The sequence below is a fragment of the Dasypus novemcinctus genome, chromosome 13 (assembly GCF_030445035.2).
Source record: "Dasypus novemcinctus isolate mDasNov1 chromosome 13, mDasNov1.1.hap2, whole genome shotgun sequence".
Taxonomy (NCBI): domain Eukaryota; kingdom Metazoa; phylum Chordata; class Mammalia; order Cingulata; family Dasypodidae; genus Dasypus; species Dasypus novemcinctus.
The window spans coordinates 4658523-4685968 of NC_080685.1; the positions used below are offsets into that span (position 1 = coordinate 4658523).

General features: G+C 55.4%; 1 long non-coding RNA gene across 1 annotated transcript; it reads left to right on the plus strand.

Moving 5' to 3' along the window:
- The first annotated feature begins 22746 nt into the window (after window positions 1-22746).
- On the plus strand, window positions 22747-25649 carry LOC131280838 (uncharacterized). Its single transcript, XR_009188482.2, has 2 exons — window positions 22747-24132; window positions 24425-25649. It is a non-coding gene; the product is annotated as an uncharacterized lncRNA (long non-coding RNA).
- The last annotated feature ends 1797 nt before the right edge of the window (window positions 25650-27446 follow it).

The window sequence follows — 27446 nt, forward strand, 5'->3', positions numbered from 1 at the left end:
GGGTGGTTCAAGGACAAGAAAATCAATTAAAGTAATACACCACATTAACAAGCCAAAGGGGAAAAAACCACGTGATCATCTGGTCTGATGCAGAAAAGGCATTTGACAAAATCCAGCTTCTTTCTTGATGAAAATCCTTTAAAAGATAGGTATAGAAGGAAAGTTCCTCAACATAGTAAAAAGCATATATGAAAATCCCACAGCCAACATCACACCCAATGAGGAAAGGTTGAAAGCTTTCTCTCTACGATCAGGAACAAGAAAAGAATGCCCACTGTAACCACTGTTATTGAACGTTGTGCTAGAAGTTCTGGCTAGAGCAATTAGGCAAGAAAAAGAAATAAAAGGCATCCAAATTGGAAAAGAGGAAGTAACACTCACTATTCACAGATGACATGATCCTGGAATATCTACAACAAAGCTACTTGAACTAATAAATGAATTCAGCAAAGTGGCAGGATACAAGATCAACATGTAAAATTAAGTAGCATTTCTATGCACTAGTAATGAGCAAGCTGAGGAGGAAATCACACATCTGACAAGGGTCTAATAGCCATGATATATAAAGAGATCCTACAACTCAACATTAAAAAGGCAAAAAGGCAAGTGACCCAATTTAAAAAAGGACAAAAGACCTGAATAGACATTTGTCTAAAAAAGAAATACAAATGGCAAAAAAAAACACATGAAAAAATGTTCAAATTAACTAATGATTAGGGAAATGCAAATCAAAGCTAAAATGACATATCATTTCACACCTACTAGAATGGCCACTAATCACAAAGCAGAAAACTACAAGTGTTGGAGAGGATGTGGAGTGATAGGAACCCTTATTCACTGTTGGTGGGAATGTAGAATGGTACAGCCACTGTGGAGGACTGTTTGATGCTTCCTAAGGAAGTTAGACATGGATCTATCATGTGATCCAGCAATACCACTATTAGGTATACACCCAGAAGAACTGAGAGCAGTGACACAGACATCTGCACACCGATGTTTATAGTGATAGTCTTCACACTTCCCAAAAGATGGAAACATCCCGGTGTCCATCAACTGATGAATGGATAAACAAGCTGTGTAATGTACACAAGATGGAATAGTATTCCACTGAAAAGAAGAAATGAGGTTGTGAAGCATATGACACCAGGATTGAGCCTGGAGGACATTATGCTGAGTGTGGCAAGCCAGGCACAAAAGGACTAATATTGTACGACTTCATTACTGTGAACTAAATATAATAAGCAAACTAATGGAGTCCATAGCTAGAATAAAAGTCATCAGAGGAAAGAATGTGATTAGAGAATGGAAAGCTGAGGTTTAATCTGTACAGAATTGGTAAAAAGTTGTGTGTAAATGTTTGGAAATGAATAGAATGGTGAAAGCACATCATAGGATTTGTAATTAGTAGTGCTAACTTATAGGTATGATTGAGGTATTTTTTTCCAGTAATTAAAATGCTCTAATATTGATTGAAGTGATGTATACACATCTTGGTGATTATACCAATGCCACTGACTGTATACTTTAGATAAACTGTGTGGTTTATGAACAAAAAAACAACAAGGTGGGTTGGGGGGGAAATACACCAAATGTAAGCTATGGACTGTAGTTAGTAGTAATAGTTAAATGATGCTCCTTGATAATTTGTTACAAATGTTCACAACAGTGCAAGGTGTTTGGGGGGGGGGTGGTGATGGGAGCCCCGTATGATGATATGGATGTTTGTCTTGTAAGTTCACAACTTTTATATACACTTGCGGTTTATGTAAGTTCATGTATGAATGATATACGTCATTGAACTGTTTTTAAAATTTAAAAAAACATTTCCCAGTTTGACTTGAATGGACCCAAATTAACATCTCCTGACACCGATTCCTAGTGAACAAGGTCCCACACCGCTGTGAACAGAGAAGGGCTCTACCTTTATCCAGATGTCATGAAGGTCACCTCCCTTTTTTGTAACAACGACCACAAAAATAGGGCTTGCAGGCGCTGAACAAATGATTGTTGGAAATGTTTTTGCTGGGCTGGGAGCTAAAACGCCACCGCCCTCAGGTCAACAGGATGTGTAAGGACGAAAAGGGCCCTTGAACTCTTGGAGCGACCAGAAGCAGCACTTTCCCGTGTCTCGCGTTATGTCTCCATCATCCGTGAGCCTCCAGTGGTGGGAAGAGATTCCTGCGGCTGCACCTGGAGTGCAGTCCATCTGCCGAAGCTGACGGTCCTCGATGTGAAACGGACCTGCCGGGGTGGCCGTGGGCAAGAGCCGCCAGCAGCAGGAGGTGCCTGGCTCCGGGCAGCACTGGGAGGTGAAGGGGCGCGGCGGGGAGGCAGGGCGGGTCTCCACGGAGGTCATCGGGCAGCTGCCACCCGCCTGCCCGGCCCAAGGGTGCGGGCTGCTCGGAGCAGACACAAGTGGCTCTGTAAACCTGGCAGGGCCCAGAGGAGGCCAGCCCGTGCTACTCTCTCCGTGGCACCCACGGAGGGCCGAGAGGGCGCCCTGCCTGCTGCAGCTCTTGCACTCACTCTTTCCACCGCTCCCTCTCCCTCTCCCCACCCAAACTAACACACACAGACACACAGGTGCTGCTCGGCCACCCCGAGGCCCACGCGTGTGCATTTGGGGTGCCAACCTTTCTTTGGGCAATTGTCGGTTAAAATGATGGTCTCCTTAAGGGAACACATAAAAGTGGGTCCCTTGAGGAAAGGGGGTGGCATGCACGAACTCCAGGAGCCTGGAAATGGCGATGAATGCCTTGTGATCAGGACGCTGGCTTTCCAACCAATGGAGACAGGGTCATAGCGCCGCCGTAAGACACTCGCTCACCCGAGCCTTAGGATGGGGAAACAGCCCGCAGGGCCACGCCACCCAAGCAGGCTGCAGAGCGCTGCGCTCGGTCTCGGGGAAGCGCTCCGCAGGGGGGCGTGGCTCGAGTCGCCTCCTGCAGGCTGGCCTTGCCAGGGCCCACGCTTCTTGCAACTGGGGACTCAGGAGCTGCAGGCTGTGCCCACACACTGTCTGCTCCGCTGGACGGTCTTATCCCTAGGTGGTCACCTGTGAACACACCCACGCGCGTCGCCAGCTCTACCTGCCGCTCGTGGCACGAGTCAGGGTCTGCTCTAGAAGCGCTGGCCCGTGCTCCCCGGCTCCACTCAGCCTGCTTGGAGGCCCGGCCACGCCGGCACGGCAGCCACGGCTGCCCTCTAGCCCCTCGTCCCCCCTTTCTGTTCTCTGGGAGTGCCTGGGCTCCCACCAGCCCTAAATGCTCGAGCGACGGGGATTTACGCCGATGGAGTCCAGCACTGGGTGCTCACGGGCGGTTAAAGCCGTGGTAGGGGCGGCGTAGCCTAAGAAGACAGGATGTAAGTTCAGACCGAAGTGCCTTGAGTTCCAGCTCTGCCACTAACCACCTGCGCCTGAAGCCAAGACTTTTTGCCTCCTTGGGCCTCAGTTTCCTGACCAGTAAAACACGGCCACAAAGGGTTCTTACCAGAATTAAACTAGGATAACATTTATGAAGCGCACAGTAGGCGCCTCATCAATATCAGCTATTGTTAATATTGCCAACAGTTTTATAATTCATTACTACTTTCACCGGTAACTTTATCAATCACCTTACTATTAATAAAATTTCCTGGGTCTCGTTATAAAGAGGAAGCAGGACAAGGGGCCTAGCTTGTGACGTGCGTGAGAGGCAGCCGTCGCTCCCTCTGCGGGTCCGTGGCCGGCTGGCTCACTTCTCTTTCGGTGGGTGCAGAGAGGGGACAGGGAAATGCCCTGGACTCTGGCAGAGAGGGAGGGGCAAGTTCCCCACGATGATTTGCTTGTGGTTCCTGGACGGTGCGCAGCGAACCCTGGCTGCAGGACCCTTGCACAGGCGGTCCCCTGCCGGAAACGCTCTTCCCGCAGCGGCCCTCACTCCCGGTGCCCTGGCCTCTCTCGGGCCTCTGCCCAGAGGTCAGCTCACCACAGAGGCGTCCGACCACCCACACGGCCCGCCTCCTCCCTGTCTGTCTTTCTGCCCCGCACTTACTAGCTCCTGCAGGAAGCGAGGGAGTGTGCTGTTTACCATCTGACTTCCCGCCTCCCCGAGGGCAGAGGTGTTCTTTTGTTCACTGCTGCATGCCCAGCTCCTGGTGCCATCCTGATGGACAGGGAGCAGTAAACCCCGAGCGAGGGAATGTTGGACGAGTGATGCTGATGGGATTCTGGAGGAAGAGAGACTACGTGTCCCACGCTTCGTCGGAGGGCTGCAGGTGCCCTGGGACAGCACTGCTGAACCAGGGATGAGGGCACCTGGGGGTGGGCACGTGGGGGTGGGCACATGGGGTGGGCATGTGGGGTGGGCACCCAGGCGGTGGGCACGTGGGGGTGGGCACCACCTTCCGTGTGGCCCTGACCCGCCAACGGGCCTGAAACAGCAGAGCACACAAGGCGGGGTGCCCTGCGAGAGAGGGTCTCCACCTTGCCCGTGCCCAGTGCGTGCCTGAATGAAAAGTACTGAAGGAAGAAGGGGAAGGAGCGGCGGGGAGACCTGCCAGTTTTCTTTGCAAGAGGGTTGGAAGAGGATTTATTGGAGTAAAGGAGATGCTTCTGATGGCTTCTTACTTGAAGTCCCTTCTCCTCAGTGTCATCCATCGTATTAGGAGGCAGAGAGGGCCTGCTCTCCACCGGTCACGTGCCCTGACCATCAGGTAGATGCTCAGTCCCTCCTTCCTGCTTAACTGCGATTTTGCACCAAGATAAAAGGGTGAATGGGTTTTTATAGTGTGTGTGTGTGCGTGCTTTGAAATAATTGCTCTTTGTAAGAAAAGGAAAAGTCAAATAACACAGAAGGAACAAGGAAGAAAGAAAGACAATCACTCACAATCCGTCCCCTGAAGAAAAGCACAAATGACGTTTTGGTGAAATCATTCTCCAGGACACCTCCCTGTGCACGCCTAGAGCATCGGTGTGTGGGCTAAATGGGACCATATTAAGGCATTTTATGTGAGCTACTTTCTTCACCCAAGACTACATTTGGGGCATATCTTTCCATTTCAAAATATGTAATGTTTATTGCCATTTTTTATAGTCTTTAATGGTATAATGACATCCCATTGCAGGACCCTATTGCTAGGAATTCAGGTTGTTTACAACCCTTGACTATGAGATAAGAGTGCGTGTAGACTTCTCCACAGGCGCATTCTAGGCCCCAGGGGGCCCCGGTCACCTCCGGTATTATCATTCAGGAAGCCCCTAAGTTCCGCTGACCAATTTTCCCCCTCCCAGGCCTGGCCCAGAAAACTCTGCCTTGGAGGCTTCTGAAGCCCGGCTCTTCCTCTCCACCAAGTGGGCTCCATGCATCCATCTACCATACTTGTTTTTGTTTTCCAAGAAAATAAAACTTACTTTTGTTTTCCTAGGAAAAACTCAGGAATGCTTTCATGTTGACCTTGGCCTCAACCGTTTGTGCCTACCTGGACTCCCTCCCTCACTTCCTGATAACAGCAATTCCTGGGAAGTACCCAGCTTCTGCTGGGGATCGACCCGGGGCAGGGGCGGGCAGGACCGTCGTGGAAGTCCTGCATGTGGCCGCCTGAACCCAGCCTCAGCTTCCCTCTCCCACCCCAGGCCCTCCCGGCCCCCACAGCCTCCAGGCACAGGCCCCCACCCTTCAGCAGAGAGACACCAGGGAACCCGAGAAGGCTGAGGAGGTGGTGGGTGCTACTTGGTGGCCTCAACTAGCTCCTTTCCTTTGTTTGGGGGGACGGGGAGGGGCAATGGCTTGAAATCAAGGTGCCGACGCTGAGTGTGTGTTTTCTTAAAATGTCCCCTCGTTCGGTCCCATGTCTGTACTTGCCAGGGTGCCTGCCCGTCCTCGCCTTAGCCCTGCAGCGCCGGGCCAGGGTGGGCCTCGCTGTTCATTGGCGGGACAGCGAGGAAGCTGAAGCATCAGGAAGCTTGTGGCCCACCTGGGATGGGTGGCAGCGCCCCAGAGGCCTCGAGCTTCCGGTGACTGTTGCTGCCCTTGGTGCTGGCAAGGGTGCCAACCCCGCACGCAGAGGGGAGGTGGGTCCCCGTGGCTGGGCCTCACGCCCTGGGCTGCTCCTCTTCTTCTGGCTTCGATTCGGAAACAGCCGTGGAAGGAGCTGGCGGGGAACTCTGGTGGCTCTGTTGTTAGAGCGTCTCTAGTCTGGGGGTGACACTTCCATCAGGTGGGACAGCATCGTGGGTGGATGAGGAGGCCCCAGGGTGGGTGACTGAGCAGGTTCCCTGTGGCCAGAAGGTATCGGCTGCTCAGCCTAAGTTACAGGGACAGGAAGTGAACCCTATGGCAAGTCTGTTCTGAGCAGGAGCTTGTGCTGCTTTCACCTCGTATCACCTCTGAGCACTCAGTCAACAACTTTGCCTTCATCTTTTCTCCTCCTCCTCCTCTTTGGGTTGAGGAAATGAGGTGGTCAGACCGTCTAAGAGAAAAGCAGCCCTACAGGATGGAAGTGCGATTTTAACAAAGGTGTGTCCTGATGCCCAGTTAAGCTCTTTCCCGCTCGCTACCCTGCCCATCGGTAGCCCCCAGGTCAGCCTGCATCTTGCAATGAATTTCTCTTCCTGTGACAGAGCACCGCTAAATCTCATCAGCCCCATTTACTTCCTTCTCTCCCTGACATGTCATCCAAGGAGAACGATGTCAAAAGTTGGTGTTTTTCTCTGCAACTCTTGGTGAGTCTCCCTCTAGACTAGAGTTGGCTCAGGGACACCATTTTAGCTGCAATCCTGCAGAGTTTCATTTTCACTTTTTTATTGAAAAATCGAAATCTGGGGAATTAGAGCCTTTCCATATTGATTTTTCAGGGGCAAGTGAAAATTACATTCTGGACAGGACCAAGACAGTGCCACCTTGAGTGGTGACAGGGCTGACGTCGGAGAAGATGTGCAGTAAGTGAGTGGAGGGGCACACAGATGTAGACTCGTTTAAGTTTTCCAAGTGACAAAAGCAAGAACTAATTTTTGATCCTGGGTAGGGGGGGAAAAAGATGACTTGAATGAAATTCCTCTTGGTTTTGATTTTAGTTGAAAGGAAAGCTGAGGAGAGAAACCAAGTGGGAAGAACTTTGGAGAGTAAGAATCTGAAATTGCCTCTTTGAGCTCGTCAGGGGCAGCATGTCACGACCACACTTGGCCGCTTGCCTCATGGCCCGGTGTTCTGGGGCTGTGTTGGCAATTAGCCAGAGGTCAGGCTCGTCCGTTTACTTCTAGGCCCAGATTCTCAGTCTTGGGCTCAGATCTTGCCCAGATCCCTCGCAAAGCTGGGTGACCTTTTGCAAATTACTTCTTTTCCTGACCTCAGTTTTTTCCATCTGTAAGGTGGGTTAATAAAGGAAACTACTGCCTAAGGTTGTAGTGAGGATGGATTGAATAACTATGAGTCGACTGACCGAATGAGCAAACAAGATCATCATGTCAAGCCAAGGGCTAGGTCCCCAAACAAAGGAAGTGCTCGGTGTCAAATGCTGCTATGATTGACACATCTCGGGCTCTGCCGAGGCAGGGCGGCAAGGCTCTTCACTCAGGGGGCCCGAGACGCCTGGTGCGTTTGCAGCCGCATGGGCTTACTCATCTGCTCGGGGCTCCTACATGCTGAGCTAATCCTGGCCTTTCCTGGTCTTGGGCTCTGGGAGAAACAAACCACCTGCCAAAGGATGGCGTGTCCCAGTACCTAACAAAACCCCAAACCTGAAAAACAGAACATAGAGGGGTAACTACAGACCGGTGACCAGGCCACTCCTCCCCTGCCCCAGGAAAGACAACTTTCTCGTGTGTACCCTTTGTCCCACCTGCGGAGGTTTGGCTACCGTGGATGCGCAGTGGGGCCAGGCTGGCTGTACTTCCAAGAAGCCGCATAGGGGATTCTGGAGGTCAGCCAGGTTTGGCAAGTCCAGCGCCTGTACCGAGCGAGGAGGAGGTATCAGCAGAACTGGTTCTGGCAGGGGTCCTGTCCAAGGTGTGGCCTTAGCAAACCACCTCTTCCTCCCAGACTCAGTTTCCCTGCGTGCGTGAATTTGAGGCTTGGGTTGGCTCCCTCCCTCTCCAGTTTGGCTTTGATAGGACGCTGGGTGTAATGGGCAGTGGTGCTCTCCCCCTTCTCAGCTGGGATACCCGCGACGTTGGAAGGAGCTCGTGGCACCCACACCCGGTGGGTGGACTCCAAGCTGCTCCGCCATTTTGGATCTTGTTTCCTTGTTTCTGTTCACGAGGGTGAAGGCCCGCGGGGGAGGGCCGGCTGCGACCCCTCCGCTAAGTGGCCTCTGGACAGTGGGTTAGTCCCGAGCGCTCAGATCCGGGAACAAGTGGTTCTTTCCTTCTGGCCTCCTCCATCCCACCCTCTTTGGCAACGGCCACATGTCCCACCTCTCGCCTCCAGGTGCGGGCTAGCTGCTGCCCGCGCCCGCAGCCCGGAAGGGATTCTGTAGAAAAGGCACAGGTGTCCGCGCAGGAGAAGAGCTGGGGCTTTGGAACAGCAGCCCGGGGACCGGAGGCGGCACCGCGCGGGAGGCGTCCAGCCAACCCGCAGGGGGCCTTTGGTGCCCACCCCGGCGCCCCAGCTGCGAAGAGACCCACACACGTGAAGCCAGCTGTCGGCCCGGGAGCGCCGCTCTGAAGAGGAAAGGCTCGCCCGGGGGCTGGCAGCTCCGCGCCCGCCGCAGTGCGCGGGACTGGGGCCCGCAAGGCCTCCCCGCCTCGCCTCGCCCCGCCCCCTGTCCCGCATCACCGCAGCCGCACCGCCTGCCCGCCCTCAACAGCCTCCCCGCCCCACACTACCGCCCGCACCTCCTCCCCTCCCCTTCCCGCCCCGCACCCTGTCCCGCCTCACCGCAGCCGCACCGCCTCCCTGCCCTCAGCAGCCTCCCCGCCCCACACTACCTCCCACACCTCCTCCCCTTCCCGCCCCGCCCCGCCCCCTGTCCCGCATCACCGCCCCATACTACCTCCCGCACCTCCTCCCCGCCCCGCACCCTGTCCCGCATCACCGCAGCCGCACCGCCTCCCCGCCCTCAACAGCCTCCCCGCCCCACACTACCTCCCGCACCTCCTCCCCGCCCCGCACCCTGTCCCGCATCACCGCAGCCGCACCGCCTCCCTGCCCTCAGCAGCCTCCCCGCCCCACACTACCTCCCACACCTCCTCCCCTTCCCGCCCCGCCCCGCACCCTGTCCCGCATCACCGCCCTCAGCAGCCTCCCCGCCCCACACTACCTCCCGCACCTCCTCCCCGCCCCGCACCCTGTCCCGCATCACCGCAGCCGCACCGCCTCCCCGCCCTCAACAGCCTCCCCGCCCCACACTACCTCCCGCACCTCCTCCCCGCCCCGCACCCTGTCCCGCATCACCGCCCTCAACAGCCTCCCCGCCCACACTACCGCCAGCACCTCCTCCCGCCCCGCACCGCCTCCCTACCCGCAAGGCCTCCCCGCCCCGCCCCGCCAGCGCGGCCCGGGAAGGTCAAAGGCAGGCGGGGGCGGGGGCGCTGGGTGGGGGCCCCTGCCACCCCGCCCGAATCCGACAACTGGCGGCGGCATGTGCGGGCCGCGGAGCTCGCGTTCCCGCACGCAGCTGTGCAGGCGGCGCACAGGTGTTGGGTTCCGCGCTTGCCAGCTGCTCCGCAGCGGCCTGCGGCGGGGTCGGGGCGCAGGAGGGGTCCTCGCACTTGCTGCGGCCCAAGGAGAGGAGGGGCTGGGAGCTCCTGCCCCCCAGCGTGGGCGCGCTGGCCCAGGCCCTGGGACCTGGGGCCCTCTGCGCCTGCGCGGCGCGGGCCGGGGGGCGGGGCAGGAGCCTCGGGGCAGGCTGGCCAGGGTCCCCAAGGCTGGCCGGCCCCGGGGAGACCCCACCCAGTTCAGGTTCCAGGCCCGTCCCCGACTCCTCCCCAAGCCTGGCCGACGCTCCCTCACCGGCCGGGCCTCAGTTTCCTAGTCTGAAAAGTGGAGCACCCAGCACCCGACCCCCAGGCACCCGGGCGGGATTGCAGGAGTGCCCGGGGGGCCGAGCTGTCCTCCACACCTGGCCAAGGTGCGCCAGGGCAGGTGCTCGCCGGGCCTGGGCCTCAGGCTGCAGGGACACTGGACCCGGGTTCCTGCTCCTCCCTCCTCCCCAGGGAGGAAGGGGGCGGCCACTCCGGAACAAAAGGCCACTGAGGAAAGGCGAGGGGGAGCGCGCGTTTGGGCCGCTGGGCCTGGGGGTGCGCTGTGCTAGTGAGCTGATAAACGTCTGCAAAGGGAAAGAGCGCAGGCGTGGGTGACAGGCTGGGGTGCTGCCCGGGCCTCACACCCCTACTTTATTTTTTTAAGGTTTATTTCCCACCCCCCCACACACACACTCCCCGTCTGTTCTTTTGTGTCCATTCGCTGAGTGTTGTTCTGTGCCGGCTTGCATTCGTGCATTCTCAGTGGCCCCAGAACCAGTGTCTCTTAGTTGCGTCATCTTGCTCTGTCAGCTCTCTGTGTGTGGCACCATTCCTGGGCAGGCTGCACTTTTCTCGTGCAGGGCGCACTCCTGGCAGGGCGCACTCCTTGCGCGTGGTGCTCCCCTACATGGGGGACACCACTCTGTGGCAGCACTGCGCATGGGCCAGCTCCACACAGGTCAGGAGGCCCTGGGTTTGAACCCTGGACTTCCCTCCCGTGTGGTAGACGGACACTCCATCTGTTGAGCCACATCTGCTTCCCACACCCCTACTTTAAATAAAGGAAACATGGGTGCTGGACAGGCCCGCCACCGGGCCAGGCGCTCAGTCCCCGCAGCCCCTCTGCCCCCGGCCTCCCCTGGCGCTCCCCCCGGCCGCCCTGCCCCACCTCCCCACTGGCTGCAGGCTCGGGTCCCTGCCTTGCCCCCCCCTCCCGGCCTCCCCTCTGCATCCTTCCCTCCATCGCCCCTGCCACTTCGCCCTCCTGACACGGGGAGATGGGGCTGCCCAGGTGGAGCTCGTTTGCAGAAGGAGGTGAAGATGGGGTCACAGTGTGAGGACCTGCCAAGCGCTGTGCCTTGGGCATGGGAATAACGTCTGCCTTTTTGGGTATCCTTTTTGAACACTGGAAACCATTTGCTGAATGAACGTCCTTTGCTCTGTGTTCCTCTTGGGCATATTTTTAAAAATCACAGCGGCCCCAGCTCTTCCAAGGCATTTGCTGCCCCTGTGGCCCGGCCAGGCAGGGACGTCCACCCGCTGCTGGGCCTCTCCGGGCGCGACCTGCACGTGCCGAGCCAGGCCGCTCTCCCCAAAGGGCTTCCTTCTGCAGCTAGAACTCTCTCAACTCCCCCTGCGGAGCGGAAAGTGGCGTTTACTTAACACCTGCCATGTGTCGTACGCTGTGCTAAGCCCCTTATAACCAGGGCGCCGCTGAAGTAGGTGCGAATACTCTCCCCACTTTACAGACGAGAAAACTGAAGAGCCGAGTTCACACGGTCATCGAGTGGCAGGACTGGAATGCGCATCCTGGCCGGGGGATTCCGAGGTCCTGCCCTCGCGCCATTTGGCGTTACTGAGGGATCTTCCCTGCTAATCCGGATGGGTGAACTGAGAGCCATGGCTGCGGGCCTACGTCCTCTCTCTCTGGTTAGCAGTGTCCTCTTGGGGGAGAATGCCATTCTTCCATCCAGCCATTCATTCAGCCTTACCTCCAACAGGTGGGTTTTGTGCACCTGCTTGTCTCCATAGCTGGAGAGAGTAGTAATGGACTAGCGTAGTTTCTTCCCTGAAAGAGCTTAGAACAGAGTGGGAGAGCAAACATTACATGGGAGAGCACACAAGGAACCCGTCCACTGCCTGCAGTCTGTCAAGTGCTGCGCAGGCAGCCTGCTGGGAGGGGGAGAGCTCGAGCTGGGAGGAGGAAGGCGTCCCCAAAGGAGCCGCTACCTTCCCATCTATTTTGTCATCCAGGAAAGTACCTGAGAGCATGGTCGCTTCAGGCGAGGGCAGTGTCCTGCAGCTGGTGGGAGGAGCCCCACACTCGCCATTTCAGACCTCGTCATCATCTAAGTTTTATATTCAGCTCTGAAAATACCACCGTGTTCAAAGATCCACAAGGAAGGAAAAACACACGGAAGGGCAGAACCTGTGGCGGCAGCTGCTTGGGTCTGGCTCGGTGTTTTTCCTGGTGCCCGAGGGATTTTCTCGGTGACCCTCTCACACCCGCCACCGGGAATGGAAAATCACTTGTTGAAAACATAAACAGAGCATATAATAATTGGCAAGAAACAGACCGCTAATCACCACTCTCTCCTCGTGCCCTTCCTCTGATCCTCTTTATGAGACATGTTCTCCACATTTTCTATAATGTTTTGCTTTTCCCTGGAAAACACACCAGGCTGCTCTGTTTCTAAGGCAAGATCTCCCCGTGGGCCCAGGGCACAGCCTGAACAGGCTTCAGAGAAGGATCCAGAGATCCACCTGGGTTACGGACATGTCACAGGAAAGGGCCAAGCCGAGGGGAACGTCCCAGGGGGATCTGTGGGGTCTCCAGCTTCTCCTCCTTCCCTGAAAACTCTGGTTTCTGATGGGGTAGAATGAGAGCCCCCTCAGCTCCGTGACCATCATCATCATCCTATCGAAGCCCCAAAAATGTCCCTCAGCTCCCCCAGAACTGTTTCCGGCAAGGTGGACATCAGATCTTTACTGAGTTTTGATCTTCCAAGATACGAGTCAGCCAGAAGGACACACAAGATAATGAGCTCAACGTGCTGCTCATGAGGTATTTGGGGTACCCTGGGCTACCAAAAAGGGAACACTGTGCTATTTTATACTCACCCCCCGGAAAGGAGCCATCGTGTCCAAGCCGGTCCCCACCTGGCCAGACACACACAGGAAGCCCAGACCTGGTTGACAGGGCTGAGTTCCTGAAGTGCTGTGGGCCCAGAAAGGAATGGAGACCGACTTGAGCTGGGAGATGGTCACTTGCTTAAAATACATCTTTAAAAAAGAATCAGTGGGGAGCTCAGCTGACTTAGATTGTCCATCACACAATGTCTCTACCTAGTTGAAAAACAAAAGGTTAATCCGCTGGCTGGTAGCACCCACGTGATGCAATATAAGTGGTTTAATTGTTTTATTTTCTACTTAATTGTTTTATTTTCTACTGTCCTGGGTCACTGTTTTGGCTCTTGGGCTCAGCCTTCCTCAGAACTCCTGTCTTTTTTTCCCCTGGCTTGGATATTTGTTCTCTCCTCCATTTCCAGTCATATTTCTACCCTGAAACCTTCAGTGTCCGTATCTATAAATTGAGCTTTACCCTGCAGACAAGTGAGTTTACAGATCTGCTACAGTCTGAATGGGAAGGTATGAAGTCTGCTCCGCTGCACGCCTCCAGTTTCCCCTGGACTCCACAGCCACGGAGCTCGCCTTCCTCTGTCCTGCATGGGGCAGGGGGCGCCCATGGGGTCTTCACTGGGAAGTTGTCTTACCCACGCCTCCTGACTACTCGCAAATCATACTGAGTTGAAGCAACCACCTAGTGTGTGTCTTCTCAACCCTCTGAAGCTGGCAGGTTTGCAAGGAAAATGGCTTTTGTTTGGGGGCTTGTACCTTTCCCATTTTCCTTGGCCTTCTCCAACTGACCAATGCAGAGTCTTGGGGATCTGTATGTGAGGAGGCCAAGAAGAGTTCCAGAAGTCTGCGTACACATCCTTGCCTCTTAAAAAGGGAGGTGTGTGTGTGCGTGTGAACGTGTATGTTTGACTAGCTCGTTAGTATGTCAATGATTCCAAACAGCAAATGACCTAATGCCCTTGAACTGATGCCAGAAGCCCCACACCCACCCCCTGGATTTTCTAGATCCCAACAAGAAGAGCTCTGTGAGGATCGGATTTGGGTTTCCCACAGTCTGCTTGTGTAATATAGAACTTGGAAAATGACCTATCCTTTCCCTGATACACATAGGGTGGACCCCTCCCCAGGTTCCATGTCGAGAAAGATGTTGTACAATTTTAAAAGGTGTTCAAAAGATGTTAAAACACTTTTCTCAAAGCAGCCTGTCCAACTCGTTTACCAAGCTAGCATTTGTCATATCATGACTTTGAGGTCACTGCAGAGGTCTCTTTTTTGTTTGTTCCTTGGGAAAGTTAAGAAGAGCTGCTGTCTATTGAGATACAGGTAGAATTGCTTTTTCATCAACTCCCAGTGGCAGATCTGCATTATCGTCATCAACTGTCTGAGAGCTGCCACAGGTACCAAGAGTTTCTTTCAGTTCAGGTAAAACCGAGCCCAATTCTCTATGATTTTTACCATTTGGAGCTGCAGGGAATCAGCCCCTTCCCTCTTCCCACAATTGTCCCTGGGTATTGTGGACAGCCATTGTGTCCCTTCAAAACCCCAGTGCTCTTCTCCAAGCAGCTGGGTCCAATCCACGTAGAAAGGGCTCCTTTCATGTTTCACCCAGACCTGGTCAAGTGGGCACCTGGCCCCACTGAGCTGACCCCCTGTGGTTCTCTGACACCAAGGCAAAGGAAACTCTGCAAATAGTTGAGAGTTGATTATACCACGTGCACCAACAACCTAGCTGGAAGCATGGGACCTGCAGCCCCATCTCTGGATTTCTTTGGAAAACTTCAATTAGGGCAAAAGTCTTAAACAGAAGGACAGAAGTGAGGAGTCTCCTGGGCCATGGGGCAATGCCTAATTAAGGAAGAGAGGGAATTCCAGGTGACCTTGGTCCACGGAGTTGGTGGTTTTGAGCTATGCTCCTTCGCCCTTGAATAATCTTGTTAGATGTGGCTAATGTTCTGTGGACGCAACACCTCACGATTTGACACCCTTCATTGAGGAGATTCTTTGGGGGTAGGGGGAAAAGTAGTACCACATTATTGCGAGACTCAGAGCTGTGCCATTAATTGCTCACCAAACATAGCCCTCAGCTTCCTAAATCTTCCAGCGTAACAAGCCATCGTGGTTATTCAAATCCCCAGACTGTCAATGAACAGCTTCTGTTGGTGACTTTTAACACCACTAGAGAGAAGACATTGCATGTAGGTTGTGGGCAGATTCCATTCTGCTCTGGCTCTTGGCAATTTTTTGGTTAGTGTTTTAGTCAACAAAAGGGTACTGATGCAAAGTACCAGAAACCTGTTGGCTTTTATAAAGGGTATTTTTGTGGGGTAGAAGCTTACAGTTACAAGGCCCTAAAGCGTCTCCAACTCCAGGTACTTTCTCACCCAAAGTCATCTGCAACGTGTTGAAGCAAGATGGCGGGCAATGTCTGTGAGAGTTCGGCCTTCCTCTTTCTCTTAGGGCTCTGTGGGCCCAGCTTCTTCAGATAGGGCTTGTTCCTATCCAGGCTCGGCTGCTCTGTTCTCTTCACAGGGTCAGATGTACACTGTCAGACCAACGCTTGTCTCTCCCCCAGGGCAACAGGCGCAAAGCTCTTTCTGCTGTGTCCATGAACCCCTCTTCCTCTGTATATTTCTTCTGTGCTCTTGATTGATTTATATAGCTCACCAAGTGCTAGTGATATGGTCAAATCAAAGCCCTAATCTTGATTTAATCAAGCAAATGTAAAGCCTTTGAATTTAAATCAATCAAAGGGTTATCATGTTCAGAGGAACAGACCAGTTTACAACATAATCCTCATCTTTTTGGGGGTTCATAAATAATCGCAAACTGCCACAGTTAGATAGTGTTTTCTGAGTGTCCCTAATAAGAATTCTCCGTGAAGATACTGCAGCTGAATCACAGCACTCACCTGCGACAGAGGCTCTGTTTCCGTTGGAGGGGCTGGTGGAAAGGACACAGTCAAACACTTGGCTTTCGTTTTCTCCCTTCCCACTGCCACCACCCAGCTCACACCTTCATGCCCAGTCTGTTACGTTTGCTTACGTTTGCTCACTTTGGGTGTCCCTATTTCTTCCTTCTTCCCAATCCACCCTCCCCAGTGGTCAAAGTAATTTTCTTAAAGCATCGCTTTTTATATCACTCACCTCTTCAAGTGACTGTTTATAGTAGCATTTTTTTAAAAAGGTGTAAGGATTAATAGATACTGTTAAAAACTAATTGTTCTAGACAAATAGGAACTTGAGAAGTTCTGGATTAGACAAAGTTGAATAGTTTCTTTACTACAGGACTTTTTGGAGCCTTTGGATGCTAATAAGCATTGCACATTTTTAAGTTTTCCCCAAATTCACTTGACTAGGATCCTGGCAGGAAACAGATGGCTCATTCAAAGAAGTAATTGCAGGGACTATTAACAAAAGTGTGAACAGATTAAGGAAACCAACTAGGGATGATGAAGCACCCAGGGACTAGCAATGGAGGGAGGCTGCTTCCACCTGAGGCATTAGGGATAAGGTGGAGGAAGCAGCTGGAGCCTGTCCAGAGCTGTGGACTTGGGAGCTGAGGTCTCCACGAGGGCCACGCCACTGTCCACCCAGCGTGCAGAGAGGAGCAGGGAAACACTGGGCCCGACCCTTTCTCCTCCCCGTTCCAATTGCCCGTCGACCCGCCCTGTCTTCTGAACTTAGCCCAAAGCTGAAGGGCATGCCAGACCAGAACGTGCAGTCCCTGGAGGCCAGGCTTCCAGGAAAGAGGGCAAGACAGCGGAGGGTGGCTTAAGACCATGGAAATGTATTCTCTCGCGGTTCTGGAGGCCACAAGTCCAAAGTCAAGGTGTCAGCAGGATTGGCCCCCGTGGAGGCTCCGGGGAGACCAGTGCTGTGGCCCTCTCTAGCTGCTGGTGACTCTGACGGTCCTTGGTGCTCTTGGCTTGTAGACGCACAACTCGCGTCCCCGCCCCTCCTTCTCCAGGGCTTTCCTGTGTCTCTTACAAGGACACACGTCCTTGGCTTTAAGGCCCACACCCATCAGAATCCAGGATGACCTCATTTTGAGAGCCTTCCCTTAAGGACATCCACAGAGACGCCTATTCCAAAGAATGGCACCTCCTGGGTTTCTGGGTGGACTCGTTTTTTTGGGGGGGCACTGTTCAATCCATTCTTATCTGACAGAGCAGTGTATTTTGGAACACCACCTGGCAGTGCTGCACAGATCATCAAGTCTCCTCCCCTCTGCTGGGCATTCAAGACCCTCCATCATCTGGTGGCAAATGCTCTACTCCCCACTGCTGGGCCACAGACACGCCACCTCTCCTTGGCCTGGGATGGATTCTCCTTTCAAGGTGCAGCCTCTGGCTCCCATCCCCTTCTGTCTCGAGACTCCGTCCCCAGCAGCTCCCCAACTCCAGGCTCATCCCGTACCCTCCTCCTCTAGGAGCCTCCTTGGCACTCTTGGGTAAAAGCCCCTTCTTCCTTGCCCTCAACCCTCCTGCAGCTGCAAGCACCACGATTCCCAGTTAGAACAGACACAGCCTCAAAATGATTTCCTGTGGCTTCCGGAAGGGAGAGGTAACCGGAAGCCGTTGTTTCAGGCTCCTACATATTAGAAGGCCCGGAACGTTTCGGTGGCTCCTGGGCACAGACTATTTGAAATCAGGGCTGCTCTGGGAAATCCGGAAGCTTGGACCCTGGGGCCTCTTGCGCTTTCGAGCCAAGCCACTTGATTTGCGCTCACACTCCGGGCTTGGATGCCACTTGATCTTGACCAGTGTTTACACGTTTTCTTTCCAAAACAGCTCTGGGATCCGGGAGCCCACAGGCCCTGGTCAGTTGTCCTCTTGTCCCGAGTTGCCTTGGGAACGCGAGGGCATCCTCGGTCCCCAGCAGGGCTGCAGTCGGCTTGGGAAGCAGAAGCACGCAGCAGAGGTGCCTCTCGGGACGCCGTTTCCTGCGGGCCGGCAGGACGGGGCGGCGTCTCTGGCCTCGCCGCTGCGCTCCGGCAGGGAGCGGGCGCCGCTGCCGAGGGGGGCAACTGGGCCGGCCGGGGAGTCCCCCCGGCCCGCGTGCGCAGACCCCTCGCCTTCCTGGGCGCAGGGGCCGGGGCGGGAGCCCTTCCCAGCCGGCCGGCCCGGCCTCTGGCCTGTTTCGGGTTAACTGGGTCGTCCCGACTCAGCGAGAGCCCCCCGCGGGCGCCCTTGCGTGGCACTGGGGATTCCGGAACGTTCCTCTCCCTCGCGCTGTACGTAGGAACGCGCCGGCCTCCACGTTCCCATGATGCCCTCGCTCTCTGAGCTTGCGCAAACGGCCGCCTGGCGGGGCGGGGTGGGGCGGCGGGCGCAGGCCCCCGCGGAGGGGCTCCCGGGCCCCGGGGTCGGCTCACCCGCAGCGTCCAGGGCGCCGGGGGCGGCGGGAGAGGCCGCGCGGGGGTGCCCCGCAGCAGCCCGTGCTGAAGGCCCGGAGGCTGTCGGGGCGCCGCGGGGATCCCCCGCCTGAGCGGGGCACTGCGCGGTTGGCGTGTGCGCCGAGGTGGGCGACGCCGGCCCAGGGCAGCCCCGCGGCCCCGGCCTTGGCCGGGAAGCTGCAGGAGTCCAGCTGCTTCGCCGTGGCCTTCCGGAGGAGGTGGAGGCGAAGGGTGGTCTACGGGGGCGCACGCCCTCCTAGGCCCTGCCGGGGCGGGGACGTCTGCCCCTAGCTGGACACGGAGCCTGGGCGTGTTCTCGGCGGCACAACCATACACTGGACTCCTGGTGACCGAAGAAGCTTCCTGTGCCACTGGTAGAGCAGGCCCGGCGGCTCTGAGCGGGCCCAGCAGAGGGCGTGAAAGAAGAGAGGGATGGCCCTGCCGCCTTCCTGGGGTCTCCCGAGGGCCACAGGACCTAACAGCTATTCTGTGCCCCCCCCCCCCCCCAGGCCCTAGGCTCTGTGGCCGGGTCCTAAAGGGAGGGGACACGGGCTAAGCCACACGGCCCTCAGGCTCCTGCCACCTGCAGCTTCCAGAAGGGGAGGCTTGCCTTTCTGGAGACAGCACTTCCTTCTGCTGCTTTCCTTCCCTGACTGAAGGCGCAGGGACCCCGGGTCCCAGATGCCTTGTGGGCTCCTGGAAGCCAGACATCAGCAGAATGCCCCTCCTGAAGGGGTGTCCCCCCCACCCAGCCCTGCACAAGCCTCCCCAGCTGGACCCCATCGGCCTCCCGTCCCCAGGGACGGATGTGTCTTCTCCCTGAGTGGCCCCCTGCCCCGTTTCCCCACCTGGGCAGGCCCCTCTAGGCCCTTCTTGGCTAAATTCTGCATTTTCACCTTGTGGCATTAGCACTTTCGCAGAGGGGGAGAAGCTAGGACCCCTTCCCCTGAGGAGCAGTCACAGGGCCCTCCTCTTTGGTTAACTATTTCTTAGCATCTGATTTATGTTGCACTTAGTCACACAGTGGCATTGGGCAAGATGGGCATGGGGCCAGCACGGAGGCTATTTCTGTAATCCGATCCCCTTCATTTTCGGTCGAACAAATATGTTTTGTGCATCAGCCGTTGGCAAGGCACTGAACTCGGAAATGCAGGGGACCCAAACGTAAGGCGTGGCCCCTGCTCCCACGGACCTTGACGTTCAGAGGGACGAATAAAGCAAGCAGAGTTGTACCCCTGGCAAGGCAGACCTGGGTGAGAGGTCAGCCCCGGCTCCAGGGGCCACCGCTGAGCCGGCCTGGGCAGCGGCCTGGGCCAGGGGTCGTGGGGCCGAGGAGGCTTGCAGCAGCTGCAGGCTGGGCAGGGGGTCCCCTTTCCTGTGGGGCCTCCCGAGGGAGGCGCGAGGCGGTGCTGCCCGCCAGGCTCAGGAGGTGTGCACCTGCCTGCTCTTTAGTTGCGCGGGGCCCCAGCTCGGCTCCCTTCTCCTCCCTGGTCAAGCCCGGGCCTGCTCCTGACCATCAGGGTCTGGCTCCGCGACAGGGAGCCTTGACGCTCGACTGGTGAGGGACATTTCACCCTCGTGTTCAGTGACATGCAGTGCTGTTGGAATCTCTATTTTCGTGCGAAATGCCGGTGGAAATGCAGAAATGCTTGTGATAAAGGGAGATGAATGGGTTAAGAAACGAGGATTTCTTGCCTTTTCACTCTTGCTTTTTCTTTTTTTGCCCTCTCTCTGCCCAGTGATGCAGGTGAGATGGCATTTTGGTTTTTTTTTTCTGGGGCTATTCTGTTTCTCACATCCTCCCTCTGGCCTCCGACTTGAATCTTACAAAGGCTCTCAACGCACTGTGTTTCCTGCTGTGGGACAGGCCGAGGGGCAGCACTTCCCGCAGTGGCTCCACCTACCCGCCCCCCCCCCCCCCGGGGGCTGCAAGGCGGCCTCTCAGCTCCCCCCCCCACCCCACAGGCAGCCTGCCCATCACAAAGGCACTCTGTGGGCCCTGACGGGGGCGTGGCCGAGGGGCCCCTCTCAGTTATCACTCTGCTTCTCCGGGGCAAGGCGGTCACTTGGCAGGTGGAATGGCCAGCCTCGCGGTCTCCTGGGATCGGGCCTTGGTCCAGTCCAGCCACCCTGGAGCCTCCCCCCACTTCCCTGCCAAGTATTTCTCCTTCTAGGGTAGGTCAGCAAGGGGAAGGCTCTGAAATCACCGCGCTGGGACACAGAGGAGAGGGCGACGGGCTTCCAGCACTTCTCCATTGCCCTGGATTTTGACTGGAATGCAAAGGGGAACAAAAATCCGTGGATGCGAGGCAGGGCTTTGATGGACTTTGTTTTGACTGTTTGGCTAAGATCTGTTGATCAAGAGAGGTTGATGTCTCACTGTGAACTATCCATTACACAGATGTGAAGAGGGGAATCCAAATACCTTGACAAGTGCCACGATTTCCAGTTCCCATGGATCTGTGCCTCCGAAACATCTCTCCCACCTGCCCCTGCCTACTTGCTCCTAAAATGCGGTAACACATCCCCTTTCGGATTATATAAGGGCTTAGGTGATTGTACATTCTTCCCACCAGCAGGCATCCCACCGTTCCAACTCCAGATCTTTTGGGTATCTTTAGCATTGAAAAGTGAAGGCAAAACAAAATGGATTTTGAAAATTTTTTGAGAATTTCTTCACGCATCCCATGAGAACTAGAGCCTCCTGCCCACTGGTGTCTCGACCCAAAGACAGAGCTCCTTCTGCAGGATGGCGGTGACAGCCCCAGCCTGCCATTGAACCTTCTCCGCTTTTCTTTCATGGACCTGAAATGGCAGCTTTCGTGCATTTTAATGTTGCTCTTGTGTGAGTGCCAAAAATAGGAGCCAACTTGCCAGAGTCCCTGTGGTGTGCAAACCCCTGGAAGGGGCATAGTGGACAATGTTTTCTTCATTTCCAAAGGCTCTGTTAACCCCTGACCCCAGTAGGACCTCACTGGACCCTTAAGAGAACCCTGGGGATCCACGGAGCTGGGGCGCTTGTCCCCGTTTTACAGATGAGAAACTGAGGTTCCCTGGGTGTTTTGGGTAGGCTTGTGCCCCCCAAAAGACACGTTCAAGTCCACACCCCAGTCCCACCAGTGTGGTTAGCTGAAGTGAGGCCAAACTCCCTAACCCCGCAGGGCTGGTGTCCTTAGAAGAAGAGGGAGGTGTGGACAGACAGACTCGGGAGAAGGCCCGCAACGAGGGGGGCAGAGCCTGAGCTCCTGCAGCTGTAGGCGGGGGCCCGGGGATTCCCACCACCCCAGAAGCCACCAGGAGGCCCCTCCGCCGGGTCTCCGAGGAGACCAGGCTGAGGCTGCAGGTTCCGGCTGCTCCGGTGGGCCTAGGAGCCAGCGCTGCAGGTAAGGAGCGCGACCTCTGGGGTCGGGGCGTCCTGGGGCTCAGACCTCCCTAAGCCTCACCCGGGCCCTCCTGCGAGGCCTGTTGGTCCCAGGGCCCCCGTCTAGATGAGCGGCCGCGGTTAGAGCCCTGAGCAGTGAGGCACAGCAGCATGCCACTACGGACAGGGCCAGCGGGCCCCGCATGGCCGTGGAAGGAGACCGCGGGGGCACAGCGGCCGGGGTCCTTTGCTGGGAAAACCTGCCCCGACTGCTTGGACTCAGGTGGTCTCGCTCCTGAGGGCCAGGGCACACGACAGCACCAAAGCCGCCGGTGCCCGGCCCCAGGCGGCCCCCCGCTGGCTCGAGGCGTGGGGATGTGCTGACATGGCTCCTTGGGGCACCGTGGCCACTAGTCCCATCTTCGCAGCAGCTGTGGCCTCTAGCTTCTGGTTTTAGAAACGACCGAACAGCCTGAAAGGACAGCCCTTCTCTGCGGGCAGACCCCAGCGGGCCCCACCTTTCCAGTCGCAGGAGCCTTGCTGGGCGTGCCCCCCCGGGGCACTCTTCTCACCGGCCAGGCGGGCGCAGCCCCGGGTCCCCTCCCTCTGCTCTGCCAACAACGGCCTTCCTGGCCTGCGTCCCCTCTGCCAGCCCTGCCAGCGCGCTCTGCAACTGTGAGGCCCACATCGGCCTTAAGAAATTACATACACAGCATGCCTTTACTTTATATATACATTACGTATACTCTTAATTTGTGTAAAAAAGTAGTATTATTCCTTTACCTTCTCTGTAAATTATACACTTGTACACAGATCCGTCTGGTAGTGCCCACCCTGCAGCCTTCGTCCACTGCACCTGAACGGGGTCCTGCCCAGCGCCCAGAGGTGGGGGTGGGCCATTGTCCAGGTGGGGAAACTGAGGGAGGGACCCTCGTCGCCCCTGCTTGGCTGGCGCGTGGCGGGGCAGGGGCGGGTGCAGTGCTCCTGGCTCCAAGGGCTGCCCTAGGCCCCCTCGGCCTTCCGGGTCCCCCCTTCCCAGAGAGGAGACGGGAGCTCCTGGCCCCCCCCCCCCACCTGGCAGGTCCCCCGGGGCGCAGCGCGCAGCCCCGCCCTGGCTCTTCCTAGACCCGCCCGGTTCAGCCCTTCTATCCTCCAGTGTCACGGGAGCGGGTCGAGAGCGCAGGCGGCGGCGCAGGGCTCGGGGAGCTGCTCGGCCCCGCACAGGCCGCTGCCCCGGGGCGGCCGGGTTCACCCGCAGTTCACGCGGCAGGAGCGGGGAGGCCCTCCCCCGGGCGGCGCCGCCCGCCTGCGCCGCCTTCCTTAAAAGGCCAGGGCCGCCAGCGCAGCCCCAGCGCCCCCCGCCCCGCGCTGCCCGGGAACCCGGCGGCCCGCGGCCCCGCAGCTGCTGCTTCCCCGCGAGCTGCAGCCTGCAACCCTAGCCCCGCTCAGCTGTCCCCGGGGACCGCGTGGGGTCCGCTGAGCCCAGATGGCGCGGGGCCAGGCCCACCCCTGGAGAGCCGCGCGCCCCCGCGGCCTGCGCTGCTCCTGGCGGGGCGCGGGTCGGGGCGCGGGTCGGGGCGCGGGGCGACCCTCCCTTCTGGCCCGGCCGCCGCGCCTGCTCGCATCCTCCTGGCTCTCCTTCCTTTGGTCCCTGCGTCTGGGCCAGGCCCCGCGCCCTCCCCGGTGTTAGGTGAGGATTCCGTGATAGGCGCCCGCAGCAGGCCGCCGCCAGCAGGGGCCACTTCTGGTTCTTCCCTGCGTGGAGGGTGAGTCTGCAGAGCTAAGATGTCACATCCTTCCCGGTCACCGCTAAAACCTCATCATCCCGCTGCTGACCAGGGGACCGGGTCAGAGCAGTGTAGACGTTAAGAACACGCCCCGGCAGCCCCTTCCTCGTGGGACGCTGGACAAGACAGTTAGGCAGCCTTAGGGTGGGCTCGCCGCACCGAGCCTCGGGCGCGCTGGGCAGCCAGCGAGGGAACTTGGGGTGCGGGGCCCTGAGCGAGGGCTCCCTCCTTTTTCCCCTTAAAGCAGTAGTAGTGTTTTCCAACCAGCGTGCAAACCTCCCGGCACCGGCCCTGCCGGATCACTGAAGACAGTTTGGCTGCCCTGAGGAATCCGGTCCATTCCGAGGCCTCTGCACCTCAATGGTACCCCTGGTGTGGGCAGCCAGCGGAGGCTTGGGCCGCGCCCAGGGCGCGGAGGGCGGCGTCCCTGTCGCGCCGGCGGACTTTCGCCGCTGGGACCTGAACGGCGGGACCTGGTGACCTTCTTTGAGCTCCTTTGTCCTCCCTCGCGGGAACTGGGTCGGCGTCCCTTCCCTGGAAACCCTGCCCCCGCCTCGCGGCCCTTTGAAGGGCTGCTGTGCCGTGGCTGGCGACCTTCTTTCTCCACCGCAGAGGCTGCAGTTCTGCGCTCCTGAGCAAATGTGTCCCAGAGGAGCCCCCATGCCTTGGCTGGACGCCAAAGCACCAGCCCTCGCCCGGGAGAGGGCTCTTCTGACGGGGCCACGGCGTCGTCCCCAGATGGAAAGAATCCCAGGGCCCGTCCCCATGAGCACAGCGCCTGCTCTTCCCGGGTGAGCGCCGTCTCTCTCCTCTTTGTCTGTCCTGCGAGGCCCCCCTGTCCTCTGGCCCAGCTGCTGGTCCAGGGTCAACAAACATGTTGACTTACAGTAAGCCCCGCTGGCTCCCGGTTCCTCTGGACCCTGCCCAGGACCCAGAGCTGTTACATGGAATTAAAATGTGGCCGAGCACCCAGGGAGGCTATTACGGTCTGAACCCAGTGAACATGACCCAGCACTCCGTAAGGCTTGTTGCGTTTCAGCAGCTAAAACTGTTTGGTGTACTCATAGTTATTTCCTGACACAGGTGTCACCCTTGAACATGGCTGTGCAAGTAAGGCTCATGAGTGTTGTGATCCCACTTGAGAGAGAGAGTGCCCTGGAAAAACAAACACCAAAATGTTAGTGCACGTTACATGGCCCTTGTGGCGTTATTTCCTTTCTTTTCTCCCTCCCTCCTTCCCTCCCTTGCTAGCTGTATTTTCTAAATTTTCCTGATAATCATATTTTATCTTGTAAGAAGAAACGTAAAAGTTTGTTTTAAAATGAAGTTTACTAAAACAGTAGCTCATAAATATATCTCTCTTCCAGAATGAACCAAATGTCAATAGTTTTGCCTTCTCCCAGGTATAAATCATTATTTGCTCTGTGTGAGTTGGTGAGTGTTTACAAGGCTATTTTAAACTAACAAGCTTATTTTGGAAGGTTGTGATAGACTTAGAGGGAATTACAGGATTTGAATTAGGCAATATTTTGGACCCAGTGTCTGTTTTGATGGACAACAGAAGAAATAACTAAGTGCCTCTTTGGGCTAAGGGGAAGCAGGGTCGAGCCACTTTGGTTAGAATGGATTCAAGTAATTAACTTTTCTATGTCATTTAAAAATTTCTCACCTACTGGAAAGGTTAATCATGGATCATGTCTTTCCTTATACTGATTTTCCCAAGACTTATCTGGTTAAAAAAAAAGATTTGATTCAGCTTGATTAGGATATTTGGTATTTGAGTTTGTGGGCTGAGATGCTCCTTGGTGAGAAGCTAACATATATTTTAGGATAATGAGGCATAATTGGTAACATATAAATGAGGGTTTCCATCCATGTTAGGCTGAATTATGTATCCCCGAAAAAAAACAAACATGTTTTTTATCGTAATCCATTTCTATAGATATGAACTCTTCCTACACAGGGCCTTTTGAAGATGTTATTTTTAGGGAAGGAGTAGCCAACTGCATTGAGTGGGGCTTTTGGCCAGATTACGGAGTCGTCGTTTGTAAACAGAGTGAGATTCAGACACGCAGTGAAAGCCACGGGGAGATGCAGGGAGCCAACCCAAAGAAGCTGGATGTGAAAGGAGAAGACCCGGCCATGTGCACGGCCATGTGACAGAAAAACCAAGGACCCAGGATCACCAGCAGCCAGCCCAGAGTGCCACAGTGTTTGGGGAAAAAGTATTGCTTTGCTAACAGCTTGAGTTTGGACTTCTCTTAGCTTGAAAACTGTGAGCCCAATAAATTTCTGTTGGTTAAGCCAATCCATTGTATGGTCTTTGTTTTAGCAGCTGGAAAACTAAGACACAATGGAAACTGTACATTACAGTTGCACCAAGAGGAGCTGCCTGACTTGTACGTGAAGCCTGGAGAGAGTGGCTGCAGCTGTGGTTGGAATTGTCATTTGCACCCCATGTCCCCTGTTAGGATGGTGCCTAGCCTTTCCATTGCTTTCTTTCTGTCCAGGAGTAAATGGTATTCGCTGATCCAGTGTTTCGCCGATTGCTTTCCTCCTCCCTCCCCAGAGCCCCAGAGAACTGCATTCCCCAGCTCGGCTGGTGCCGAGGGTCTGTGTGTTCAGATGTGCGGCGTCAGAGGGCTGCTGCTGAAAGACTGGCCCTGCTGACTGGACCGGGAGGGCCAGCGTCCAGAGCTGGGGCATGCCGAGAGGCTCAACAGGACAGGTCAGGGCTGATGGGCTCTGGCCCTGGGCAGGCAGGGTGAGCCCGTTGTTGTGGAAAGGCTTGTGGAGGTGTTAGGGGACTTTGGCAAGGTTCAGGCCAGCCACAGGGAATCAGCGCTTGTCCACCTGCTCGGTTTTGGTGAAGGCTCCATAGATATAGGACATTAGAGCCAGAATTATAATGACACAGACGTCCACAATATCCTGAGGCTAATTTATGGGAGGATGCTGGAGAAGAGCACTAAAAATGGTCAGGAAAGGAGCTTTTGATATTTTCATAAGAAGTGCTATACTCCCTCTGTGTGAAAAAGCACACTCGTCACCACTTTGTTTCAGTGTTTTGTGTGCAGCCAATGAGACAGCTTGGAATCTAGGGTGTTGGAGAAGAATCATAAGGCAACATTTCAAACCACCTAACTTGTGTACCTGTGTACTAAGGTAGCTTCTTCCAAAGAGAATATTTTATATCAGGCCCTGTTCACAAACAAAAAAGGGTCAAACACAAAGTTAATTCCAATATCTGACCCAATGTGGCTCACTGATAGAACTTTGCTTTATGTACCATGAGTTTCTCTCCAAGTTGTTTATTAGTTGTTTTGTGGTGGCGGTGGTGATAATGTAACTCTTGTTTTCTTATTGATTTATCTTGTCAAAATTCATGGACTGCCAAAATTACAGAAATAAGTCTTAATTTGGCCCATTTTAAGTTCAGAATTTGTGATTACTCAAATGTGGTGTACATGAGATTATCTTTGTTTACTTAGCTAGCTGTTTCTTCCTAGAGAATACAAATGAACAGGACAAAAGGCTGATGAACAGTGATTAAAATCATGGATGGAAAATACTATTTCCAAGTACCCTCAACTATTTTAGAGTAGTTAATTACAGAAAAGTTCCCATTGTCCTAGTAAACAAACATTTATCAAACACTCTGCTCTTTACCACAGGGTGGGTGTGGGGGTAAGGCTATAAAATTAGCAAGGCTGTCCCTGCTCTCAGCATTTACAACCAAGGCCAGGGACTCGACTACATGAAATACAAGCCAGAATGCTTTCAGTGCATCTCTTTCACTCCCAACTCCTTAAAAAGAGGAAATTGGGCTTCTTTGTTGTCTCTCATCCAACTCATCTTCAAACTTCAGTGACGTCTGATGCCTGTCCTAACAATCGACTGAATGCTTTCACCTTCACAATTTTCTTCTCACTCAGCAGTTGAGCAGCATTGGATGCTCTTGACCATTTTCAATCTCTTGTTATACTCTCACCCTTTTCTTTCTCCTTCCTACTTTTCATTCCTGCTTTGTGAATGCTCTTTCTGAGTTTCTTATAGCTTTTCTGGTGACCCAGCAATGTCATTTTTTCCACGGGGTTCTATTCTT